General features: G+C 44.9%; 1 long non-coding RNA gene across 1 annotated transcript in view; it reads left to right on the plus strand.

The window, feature by feature from the left end:
• The first annotated feature begins 5323 nt into the window (after positions 1-5323).
• The window catches only part of LOC109324000, a 12782-nt gene continuing 6019 nt past the window's right edge, over positions 5324-12086 (plus strand). Inside the window, exons 1-2 of the long non-coding RNA XR_002104822.1 lie at positions 5324-5395; positions 7258-7263. This is a non-coding gene — a long non-coding RNA (uncharacterized LOC109324000). The remainder of the gene's footprint in view (positions 5396-7257; positions 7264-12086) is intronic.

Genomic DNA, 12086 nt, shown 5'->3' on the forward strand with positions numbered 1-12086 from the left:
AGGGTGAGTTGGGATGTCTGGCTGCTGCTGGCAGCCTCATGTCTTGCCACTGCCAAGGCCCTGGCTGCAGCGTGGTGGTCCCAAGCAGCTGCTGGCAGCAGTGGGGAGGTGCTGTGTGGTTGCACAGGGGCCACTCCCAGTCAGGTCCAGCCTCTGCACATGGGAAATGGAGCCTGGCTATGGCTCCATTATCAGGGCTCTTGGGAGCCATGGGTTTGGGGTTATATGTGTGTGCATCTGCACAGGGAAGGGTGTGTGGAGACACTGGTGGGGGAGGTGGGTGGGTGTGTGTTTGTCACAAGCCTCAGTGCACCGCAGCTTCTGCCCTCCCCAGGTGTGAGCAGCCCGGGCTCAGCTACCCCCTGTGCCAACCCCAGCCCTGGCACAGAGTGGCTGCCCTTGGAGGAGCCTGGTGGTGCCCCTTGAGCCTGCAGCACCCTGGCCCCTCCTGTCCCCTGTGGAGCACATCCCAGGGAAGCGCCAACCCCTGCACTGTGGAGGCAGCCACCAAGCTGAGTGGCCCCAGGCTACAGCACCTGCCCCTTCCAGCTCTGTACAGCTCAGGGCTGGGCTGGGTCCTGGGCGGGTTCCTCAAGAGCAATCAAATCACAACAGGGGGTCTGCTGTCTCCTCTCCCCCACCCCGAGCCCCAGCCCAGTCCCCAAGCCATGACTTCAGCAGTGGTATATGCTCTTGCAAGTGGGGTTGCAAGCACATCCTGAGACTGCTGTGCCCTCTGGGGCTGCACCAGGCTCAGTCCCTCCAGGGGGCTTCCACATGACTTCCTACACTAAACCCCCACCTCTTCTTCAGCCCTGCTCTGCTCCTTTCTGCCCGCGGGCCCATCTCCAGGACACGGATCATCATGGGGTGAGTGCTGTGCTGTCTACCCCATACTGTTTGCAGCAGAGAGGCTGAGCCCCAAGTGGCTGCTTTCTGGGCATAACCCAGGCATGCATGCACACGTGCACACACAGACAGATGGACAGACGCACACGCACATGCACATGCTTGCTCGCTCTCGCTCTCGCTCTCTCTCTCTCTCTCCCAGCAGCACCAACAGCTCCCTTCTGCATGCATGGCTTGCAAAGTGGTTTGGGATCCTTGCCTCTTCTCACATGTGTATGCACACCCGCCCCCACCCTGCAATTCTGGATTTCCTTTACCCCCGTCCTGGATTTTCCTAAACATATGGTCATCCTACATATGGGCAGTACTTGGATCCAACTCCAAACTAGAAACACATCAGCAAGTGCAGGAAGACTTAAAAGAAGTTTAATTTTCTTTGAGAATTATGTGATGCCCAGCACATTACCAACTCTTATACACACTACCTAGAGGGACTAGGATTAGGACATACAGTCCTAATATGTTTCTCACCTGCCAAATATATGTATTTATAGTGGGGATCTGAGTCACATGCTGGAGTCAACGTGTGGAAAAAGTGCAGTAGTTTAGGGGAAAAAGGTCTGTATAGAAGTACTGTCATAATTATTATATAATATCATGGCCAAATCTTTACAGCTGGATACCATCAAACCAAAATTAAAAACTCATTGGAAGAAAAGGACAGTATTCGCACAGATTGCCTATAAATCTACAATAACTAGTTCTCCCTGGGCGTAACATCAAAAACATTTTTAGTGTCTCATTAGCAAGAAAATTTATTGCTCAACTGTTGAACTATGTCAATTTTTGAAAACATTGTGTGAATAATTCCAGAAAGCATGTGTTTGATTTGTATTAGTTTTGTGCCGCTGGATAGATAGAGCGGCTTTTTTCTTTCTGATGAAATGACACTAATCATGAAATTAAAGGGTGAAGCATGTCTACAGTTTTAACATAAGGTAAATTTTTATAAAAATGCTAATGCCCTCCCCCTTCAGTGAGCCAAACTAACATTAAGGAGCTCATATCCCATATGAGTTTGTTTTTTAATAAGTGGCTGCATGATGATTACAAAGCAATAAAAGCATTATTTTTCTTTTGTGCTGTTGTGTATTTTCCAGCTGTACCTGTTGGCTAGTTTTGCCATGGGAATAAATAGTCTGAAAAAGCCCCCCAAAGGAGGGTGGAGAGCTAACAATTCAGTGAAGTACATGGAGGACCAGAGCGTGACATGTCACAAGTATTGGCACTGTCATGCATATATCGATAACAATAAATGGATAGTTTTGGAGCCTCTGAGAAGTAGGTTGCTGCCTATGAAAGCCCATGCTCTCTGAACCAGTTAGTCCCCAAAGTGCCACTGTGCCCTGCCTTGTGCTTAATGGAAATAAATACACCTGGATTGCATTAACACTTATGCACTACTCAGCATTTTCTACTACAATTTCCCTAACAAATAGATAGGCTTGGATCTCATACCAATCAACAGTATCAGCTGAACTGTACAGCCTTTACTTTAGTTGGCTAGTATTTCTTCAGGCAAAATAGTCATAATCCCTAGCTGAGCTAGTGACTTTCATATGACTACCTACGTAAGTATTTACTAGCAAGTGACATCCATTCTTCCACAGAACACCAGCACAAAGCATGTATCTTGACTATATAAGTCCTCAAAAAAGTTTTTCTAAATTTTAAGAGTGACAACCAACCCATTAGTTGTAATATATTGTGTGTTACAACACCTACATGAGGAAGAAGAGCAAATACTGCCGCCATTTTACAGCTTCAAAAACTGAGCTAATCCAGGAGATGAGTTGTCCAAAATCTGAGAATTGCAAGATTGACTTCTTTTTTTCTTTCAAGGAAAGGATCTTCTTCCCATAATGTGGCCCAAGTCAAGACGGAACGGTAGTAATTAATGTGACATGACTTGTGCTAGACTCTGCCCCTTCCAGAGGGGGATGAACACCTCAACTGCAACGAGGTGGTCAGTTATTCTGCAGGTTTGGGCCAGAAGTTCCCAAGGGAGAACCAGTGAGTACAGCAGGGACACCTCCCCCCTACACCCATCCAGCTGTACTGAGATCCAACAAAGAGAGTGACCAATCCCCGGGCCATTTCAGTCCAGCTGGGTCCAGTGATTAGTATGCAAGTTTTGCCCATTATTTGGTGCATTTTTAAATGCTATCGTTGCCCGTAACTTCTCAGTGTCAGCTATCAGGGGACATTATCATGACCTCGAGAACAGACTCCGATATGAACAAGTTTTCCACTATTCCTGAATAAGCATCAACACACTTTTATTATAGCCCCCATTACTGTAGAGCTTTTAGGCAAAAGCTTTATGCTCAACACTCGTTGCTTGAGAAATCCCTCTTTTTTGGTTCACGTGGGCGAGGTGAAGAAAAGAATTATCCGTCTTTAAGAGGGGAGGTGAGCTCCTGCCTGCAACAAAACTTTCCAGAGAACCTCCCTCCCTAGCTTGTTAACAACACAGGCCCCTGAGAACGGCTCTACATGACACCAGCACTACTCCTCCACTCCCTTCCAGGTGCGCAGAAAAAAATCTCTTCTGAATGCTCACACGTAATGAGAAGCTACAGCCCTGCCTCTGGCCTTCACTTCAATGAAAGGGCCTAAGTTTTATGCTCCCTCTGATGTGGTTCTCTGAAATTAAGCCACTCAATACCAGTGGCAGAGCGAGGAAAATCCAAAAGCTGCAGTTGCTACTGTATGGAGAGACAGCTATGTAGTGTGTAGTATCAAACATAGGTATGCACACTTTGTATGCATAATCTGGAGATCCTTGAAAATAGCCTACATACCTCCCCACACGCACTTAATTGCATATGTAGAGATAATATATATTGCGTGTGTTAATATAATATATACACACACATACCACAGTTTATAGATATACATGATTTGGTCAGTAGAGTTGCATTCTATACTTGATGTTTATAGTATATAGCATATTATATCGGGGTTTCCAAACTGTGGTATGTGTAGCTCTGGGGGTATGCAAGACAACTCTGGGGTGCATGCAGGAGAAATTGTGTAATGTCAGATTTAATTTCCTTATAACAACAATTGGCCTTTAAAGGGTTAAAATATAAAACATGCTGGTAGGGGTACATAGGCGGCTGGTAAATCTGGAAGGGGGTACACAGTATGAAAAAGGTTGGGAACCTCTCCATAGATAATGGAAGGCAATGTGATATAGGAGGACGGGGCATTGACTTTGAATTCAGGAAACGTAAATTCTATTCCTGGTTTTGCCGTTCACCCATGGACTTGCCACCTCACCTCCACTCTCTTCTACCTTTTGCTAGGAACTAAGAATGGGAATTTGTTTGCAAATAATATTTAAATGCAATTAAATCAGCAATGGAAAAATGTCCCGGCAAAGCAGCCTGCAACATATATTCTCAGCCACAGGGTGGCATCTGGCAGATAGGTTTGTGACAAATTGCTGCCGTTTCAATGAATTCAAAGCTGCTTTTGAAAACTTAAACTTAATTAGGAAATCTAGACCTCAAAGAATGCATTTTTGTTATGCTTTACCTTTGTGTGTTTTTTAAATTGGGCAGAAGTAATAGAGTAGTCATTTACGGAAAGGAGATAGCCAGCCAGTACTAGAGATCTGATACTCATCCATTACAATATGATAGCAAATGCATTAAAATTAATAGGAAACTTTATTACTAGGTAATGCTTAGCATCTACATACCTGAGTTTTCCCGAGATTGTTAAATTAAGTATTGTAACACATGCATAAATGAGGCAGCTCTCATTATGAATACTATACAGATGGGCAAACTGAGGCAGAAATAACTGATTTGATTGAACTTATGCAGCAAGCTACTGCCAATGCTTTGTGACTACGTACCTTTGGTCTTATAACCACTACCAAAGCATGCCTGCTGAATGTTTATTTAGTGTTTATCCAAAATTTACTAGCAGTAATTAAAACAGTTGGAAAAACTTACTTGAAGAACAACAGAAGCATTCTTATAGCCATATGCAAATGTTAAAGCTGGATCAGTCCAGGAGTCTGTCTAGCCCAGTGCTGAGAACCAGGTGCTTTGGACAAAAGTGAAAGAAATGCCTTAGTTCCTATCCGTTGTCTCTGAATACAACTGCAATCTTGGTTTAGAAAATACACCCCTTCCTTTGCACTCACACATCTGATTTTGCAACAGATGGCCTGAATTGGCCATTGGTTGGGTCACTCACCTAATCAGATATAATCATTTTTTAGAAATGGATGAAAAACAAGATAGTATGTTGAATCATTCTTACCATATTCTTCATAAGTCACTTTGCTAGCTTTTGTTGTAAACTCTTTGGGGCAGAGGATCTTATCTTACATAGCACAATTCTGTTTGTTGCTAATCAATAATCAATGAATTAACTCATAGGTAACACGCACTGGGGGCGTCTACACATGTGCTTTACTGCTGAGTTGACAAATTAGCTCTTCTGTAAAGCATCACCATCTACATGCGTGGTGCTATTGGGCTAGAGTAAACTAATTAACTCCTCTGTAGGATAGTATTGCCTAACACAAGTACTGTCCTATGGGAGAGTTGCTTACTCCACCACAACGCATGTGCAGATGGTGACCGGGCTGGCTGGGGCATGAGGGTGCTACAGTATAGAGGCTGGCATGTTGATCCAAGGCAGAGCAGCTCCGGGCTGGGAGGCTGAAAGCAATAAACTCTGGAGCGAACTGCACTGGAGTTTATTCAGGCACACTAACTGCATGTGTAGATGTGTCCACTGTAACCTAATCTCAGTTTCGCACATAATTTTTATAGGGACAGGTGAGGAAAAAATACAGCAAGACCAGTGACTAGAAACAGCTTGTTATTAAAGATGTCAGTAAAGTTTAGTATGGAATTTATTGCTGGGTTTTCATGGCGACTTCTGGATACGTTTCTTTATATTCTAACGATGATCTTCAGAGATCCAGCGAACAGCAATATCCTGACATTCACAATTGGGGCAGGGGGGAGTCTACTATTTGGAGTTATTCGTGTTTGTTATTCTGAATGAAGGTGATTTAAAGAAACCCACTTAGACATTCATGAGTATAATGAAGAGAGAGATAAATGTGCCATGCAGGGCTGTAATGAGCACTGGATTAACCTTGGGATGCGGTATGCTAGCTAACAGTGGTGGTTTTCTTTCTCTACATCACAGCAGAGGTTGGGTTTGGGCCTGCAGACCGTGCAGTTAGGAAGGAGTCGACACACGATGAACCGGGCTGCCAGAGCATACTGCAGTGTGTCACCTTTCCCCTCCCCACATGCCGTGGATCAGCCCTCTAAGCTATTCTCTCTCCTTTCCTAAAAATCTCATCCCTCTGGTCCTGGCGACTTCTCTAAACTAGTGCTCACTGAGCCAGCAGCCTCAGAGTCTGATGAAAACCTTTTTTAGCTGAAATGCTTCAGTACTGCACAGAAGTTTCACAGCACGGAATAAAAATCCTTGCAAATAGTTCAAGTCCAAATAGGCTAAGTAACCCCTATGTTAGCTTTTCTGTCTTGGCTCCCTGTAATTAGAATTGCTTTACTGAAGCACTGACTAGACAGGTTTGTGGTGGAGGACAGTGCTCTTCACCACCCAAGTAAGGATTTATCTCAGCTGGCTGCCTCTCAAACACAGTGTCACCTTCTCTCTCTGCCAGAAGATGGAGTGTAGACATTTTCACCATTAAAGAATCTAAACCTTGCATCGTATTCGCTGCTTTTTCCACTCTTCCTACACTCGGAGGGAGGGGATGGTTGGGGGGGTGGGAATGTGGTGGGGGGCAGGGAAGGATTTATAACCCTAGAAAACAAGGTCTTCTCATTTAGTTTAGGGTTCAGGAAACAACTGATTTATCCTAAAAACACTGGTCAGGAACAGACATTACACATATGCTGGTTTAAATGATCAGAAACTGGTTTAAACCTGTAACAGAACACAAGGTCACTGCAAATAAACCTGTTTATAAATGGCTGAAACTGGTTTAAGGTAGTATCAGGCTTAACTGATTTGGGTCAAACCACCAGTTTATGCAATGTCTGTCCCAGACCCTTCTGGTTTAAGTTAAACCAGAATCCCCCAGCATCCCAGATGCTTTGCAGCCCTGGGCTGGGCTGGGCTGTTTTCTCCACAGACCAGAGCTGGCCCTGCCCCTGAGCACTGCAGGCACAGTAGTGTTGGCCTGGCTTTCGCCTGACCCCTCCCCCTGCTGCTTGCTGCTCAAGTGGCAATTCCCCACTCCCTCCCCTGTCCCACAGCACGGACCCTAGGCATGCGGTATGCTAGCTAATACTAAGAGGTGTATGCATCTCCAATTTCATTGGGACAGGCAGACAGAACAGTGTCCACTTAAGGCTCTTTGGAGCTAGTCAACAGGTGAGCTGGTAATGCCCTTCTGTTCCTTCCTTGGAAAAAGCTGTGAAAGAGCTTGAACTAATGAAAGAGGCTTTTATTTTGTCGATGGGCTGTTAAATGCTGTGTTATCAGCCCTCTGCTGGCTCCCTTGCCTGTCAGGTTTGCAGACAGTATGAAGAAGCAGGGAGAGGGAGACTGAAAAGCTCAGTATCATCAACAGATGCATGCACTACACCCCACCCCTCTTTGCATCAGAGTGGTAGCTGGGGGCTGGCAACACTCCCACCCTTTGAGCAGCTAGCAGGGAAAAGCCTCAGACAGTGCAGCATCTTGCCCCATGGGACCTGGCCATGCCCCCCTTCAGTTCAGCGCTGTCAAAGGGAGGGCTGCTCTAGCACCCCCCCAGCTTCTAGCCTGAGCCACTGCAGGCATGCGCCTGCATTTCCCCAGTCCAGAGGGAATGTCTAGCCAGTTGCAAACTGGTTTAACCTAGGCAGGTTAGACTAACCCGCAAAGATTGAATCAATTCAGGCCCAGGCTTTTTCAATGTCTGTCCCTAGCCCCTCTGAGGCCTGACACAGTTATTGGAGTATTCACAACCATACTGACCTGTCAGTCTCATTTGCTTAGTTGCTCTGACTTGGACAGGCCTATTCTTGCACTAAAGTTGTTTCTCCCACTGATCACTATTGCTTATGACTGAGCTTCTAAGATTGCCACCCTGATTGTCAGCAGGGTCCAGGGACCACGTACAACTCTTCCCAATGCTGGTTCCTGAGGGTACTTTTTTCCTATTTCATAGTCAGACCTGCAGCATCTGCCCACTTGCATTTGAGTGGTGTTCCAGTCCAAAATGTCTACTGGGATCTCAAGCAAATGTCAGTGGGAACTAGGCAGCACTTTCCACTATCAAAATTTGACTGTGCTTCAAACTGCATGTATAGCGGCAATAGTCATTGTTTTTACAGAAGGTAGACATTTTGGATTTTTCTGGACCAGATCTGCAGCCTCCTTGAAGCCATATAACTCCCATCGACTTTAATGGAACTACTCCAGTTTTCATCACTTGAAGGTCTGTAACCTTGAAAAAAGAATATTGTCTTGAAGTAACAGCCTTTATAGAGAGAGATGAAGAATAGGCATGCACAGACTGTAGTCACAAGGCATGCCGCTGAATGTGGTATAAAGCTGCTTGCCAAAGACGTCATATATAAGGTTGTTCCTCTCACAAGAGCACTGTGGAGATCACAGTCGTACTTTATCGTTATTGGCCTCGTAAGGGACATATTTTTCTTTCTTTTTCTTCTCCTCAGTACGCTTCTCTTTTGTCAATTCAGTTATTCCTATTTCTGGGTTTACTGAAGCAGTGTTGAATGGCAATGCTGCTGTTTGGTGCGAGTCCAAGAAGTCATTTTTCAATGTAATTAGCTTGGAAAGTAAAAACACTATGGACCTGTGTGTTTTTGGGTTTGTTTTTTTTTTCAGGCACTGGCAGGTTAGGTTACCCAATGAGTTAGGTTACCTGCAGGAAACCGGCTTTCAATTGTAGACCTGTGATAGCCTGGGAAAACTTGCCTGGATAGAAAACCCTTCAAAAATACAACCTCCAGTAACCCCCACCTTACTAAGATTGTGAGCCCAAAGGCAGGTTTAATTAAAAGTTCCTTCAAAATATACTCCCTACTGCTTTAAGCTACTGAGTTTCAAAAACTCTGGTGCTGAGCCAAAGTGGAAGCAGGCATATATTAAAGTGACAGGTACAAAAGATACTGTTCTCCCTTCCCCACCGATCCTTGCTCGTCGAGATTTGGGCCCCAAGTTACAGGAATGCTTACAAGGAAATCCCAGATCTCTAGCACAGCTGAAACCCAGCCCTGTGGAACAAGTCTTACACTACTGCCTGCTCAGAGCAGGTCTAACTACAGGGCTTTGATACCAATGGCTACTTGATCGCTTGCAGCTGAAGGTAATTAGCAATCCCTTGTTGTGGGGTTTGTTTTTTTTAATTTTGCTGGATTCTTATGGATAAAGATGCAGACCTGGACTTAGTCCTCAGAGGTGTTGGGTACCTGCAATTCTGTCTTCTGTGGGAGCTGGAAGAGCTTGGTACCAGTCAGGATTTTATCACATGGATACTAAATGTAGCAAAATGGCAAAGTACTGCTCATCTTCTTCCATGTGTGGCTTTTCTCTCCCCTAGCCTTGAGAGAGAAGGGTGGGAAGTCCTTTCTATCTCCCAGTTCCTTCACCCTGTTCCAGGTTGCACAGGACTGTAGCAATTATCAAAACACAGGGCAGTTTTTACAGGTGCTCCAGGGGTAGGGGATGGGGAGCTTTAATTACAGCAGCTCCAAGAGCCCCTCTAATTAAAGTGCCCACAGCATGCATCAGCATCCCCTGTGCTTCAGAAAGGTGGTGGCAGTGCTTGAACTAAAGGTCATCAAATGAGCTTTGGTTAGTGCCCCTGCTGCCATGTTGAAGTGCATGAGATGCATGAGATGCAGAGGCCGGCTGGAGTGTACTAATTATCATGCTCCAGCAGACCCGATTAATCGAGTCTGCTCTGATGCACTGTGATTATAGCCTGGCGGAGCAGCCTCCTGGCATGCCTACAGGCATCCACAGTGCCTATTGGCTAGCAATATACCCCTTCTTGGCACCAATTATTCCAGCAAGAAGGTGGAATCATCATATTTCTGGGCTCTGATTTAAATGCCACTGCAATGTAATCATCACTGCATAATTGGAAGATATAACCTACTATGCCTTAACTCCAACTAAAATTTGAAGTGAAGGCCACATTAAAAATGAATGTAAGGTAGGTTGTCCTCAGGTTAGCCTCACAGCCTAATAGGTACCAGCTATCAGCTTTGCTTATAAATGGGGTCATACTCTGCTCTATGCTGTTAATATGTTGTGGATTTTATTTCTATAGATTCATAATCACAGGTTCTGGAGTACCCTGTAATTACATGAGTTTACACTTGCAGGGACAAAGGCTGAGTAAATATTTTATTAGGCAAATTTTTATCTTATTGAAACTGAATACACATGTGATAATTCGCCTGGCAAGTGGGGTGTTGGATAGCGAAATAAATAAGAGAGTTTACAGAGTCTTGTTTGCAGATTTACCCTTTTGAAAAAGTATTACATGTAGAATTACTGCAAATAAATTGCACTACTTTAATTATAGGTGCAATGCATATGACTTATGGGGGCCTGACACTCTACTTACCTCAAAACATACCGAAACTCATGGATTAGAAACAGGCTCAAGGCGAGAAAACAATGAGTGAATATAAATGGTCAGGTTTTGGGATGCAAAGAAGTAAACAACTGGGTCCTCTAGAGGTCTGTGCTGGGATGAGTGCTGCTTAACATATTCATAAATGATCTTGAACAAGGGGTAAGTACTGAAGTGGCCAAATTTGTGGATGACAATTAGTCAAAGGGATAAAGACCAAGGTGGACTTTGAGAACTACAGAAAGGATCTTGCACTATTGAGTGAAGGGGCAACTAAATGGCAAACGAAATGCAATGTGAAGAAGTGTAAAGTGATGTACATAACTGCACCTGTACCTACACTATGATGGGCTCTACGTTAGCTGTTGCCACACAGGAAAGAGATCTGGGAGTCGTTGTGGACCATTTACTAAAAACATTGTGCTCAGCAGCCATCAAAATGGCAAACAAAATGTTAAGGATTATTAAGCAGGGAATTGTAAACAAAACAGAGTTTAATTTTGTCCCTTTATAAATCCATGATGTGTCCATACCTTAAATACTGTGCCCAGTTTTGGCTCCCCACACCACAGAAAAGACATACAAGAACTAAAAACTGTACAAAGTAGGGCAATAAGGAGGGGCTTCCATATACTAAAGAGGCTAGGCCAATTCAGTTTAGGAAAGAGACACTGGGGGAGGAACATGATAAGGGTTTACAAAATACTAAGTGGCAAAGAAAAGTAAGTAGGGACTTATTATTTATGTATCATCACAATACAGGAACTAGGTGTCACAAAATGAAACTAGTAGGTACTAAGTTTAAAACTTAACAAAAGGAAGTTTAGTTTCACACAGTGTGTAATTACCATGTGGAACTCATTGCCACAAGATGTTGTGGAAGCTAACAGTTTAACCTGATTTGAAAAGGAATTGGACAAATTATTGGAGGAAAGGGGCATTAGTAGCTAGGAAAGCTATGGGAGTAAAGGATACAGCCTCTGAACCAGAACTTTCTGGATCTTCGATGCTGGAGGCGGCTAGTGAGAGAGGAGCAGGGAAAAACCTCATCACTCGCTTTCAGCATCCCCTGTGCCAGTGTGTAACACAAGGGACTGGGTAAGACGCCCCAGTGACAGGCTCTTCTTGTCACGAATGCCGCATGCCCCCAGAGGCTGGGGGGGCACAGTGAGCTCCCGCAGGCAGCCACAGTGCTGTTGGAGCTGGCGAGTACAGACCAGCGGTCAGCATCCACCCACAGATGCTGGTGGCAGCCAGTGGTGATCAGGGACTGCCTGTTGATGCCGCTGGCAGTGTCGGTGGTGGGGGGTGGCAAGTGGCAATTGCCTGCAAATGCCGCTGGCAGTGTTGGCAGCGCCTTTTTGCAGGGGGTGCACGTGCACCCCCTGTGCATCGCCAATGCTTCTTGTGTTTTGTGTTTGTATCATGTGCACAATTCACTTTGGTAAGAGTAGTCTGGAACAGCCTGCCGGCGGAGGTGGTTCAAGCACCTACACTGAACACCTTCAAGAGTAAATTGGATGCTTATCTTGCTGGGATCCTATGACCCCAGCTGACTTCCTGCCCT

The sequence above is a fragment of the Crocodylus porosus genome, unplaced genomic scaffold (genome assembly GCF_001723895.1).
Source record: "Crocodylus porosus isolate Cpor-Errol unplaced genomic scaffold, CroPor_comp1, whole genome shotgun sequence".
Taxonomy (NCBI): Eukaryota; Metazoa; Chordata; order Crocodylia; family Crocodylidae; genus Crocodylus; species Crocodylus porosus.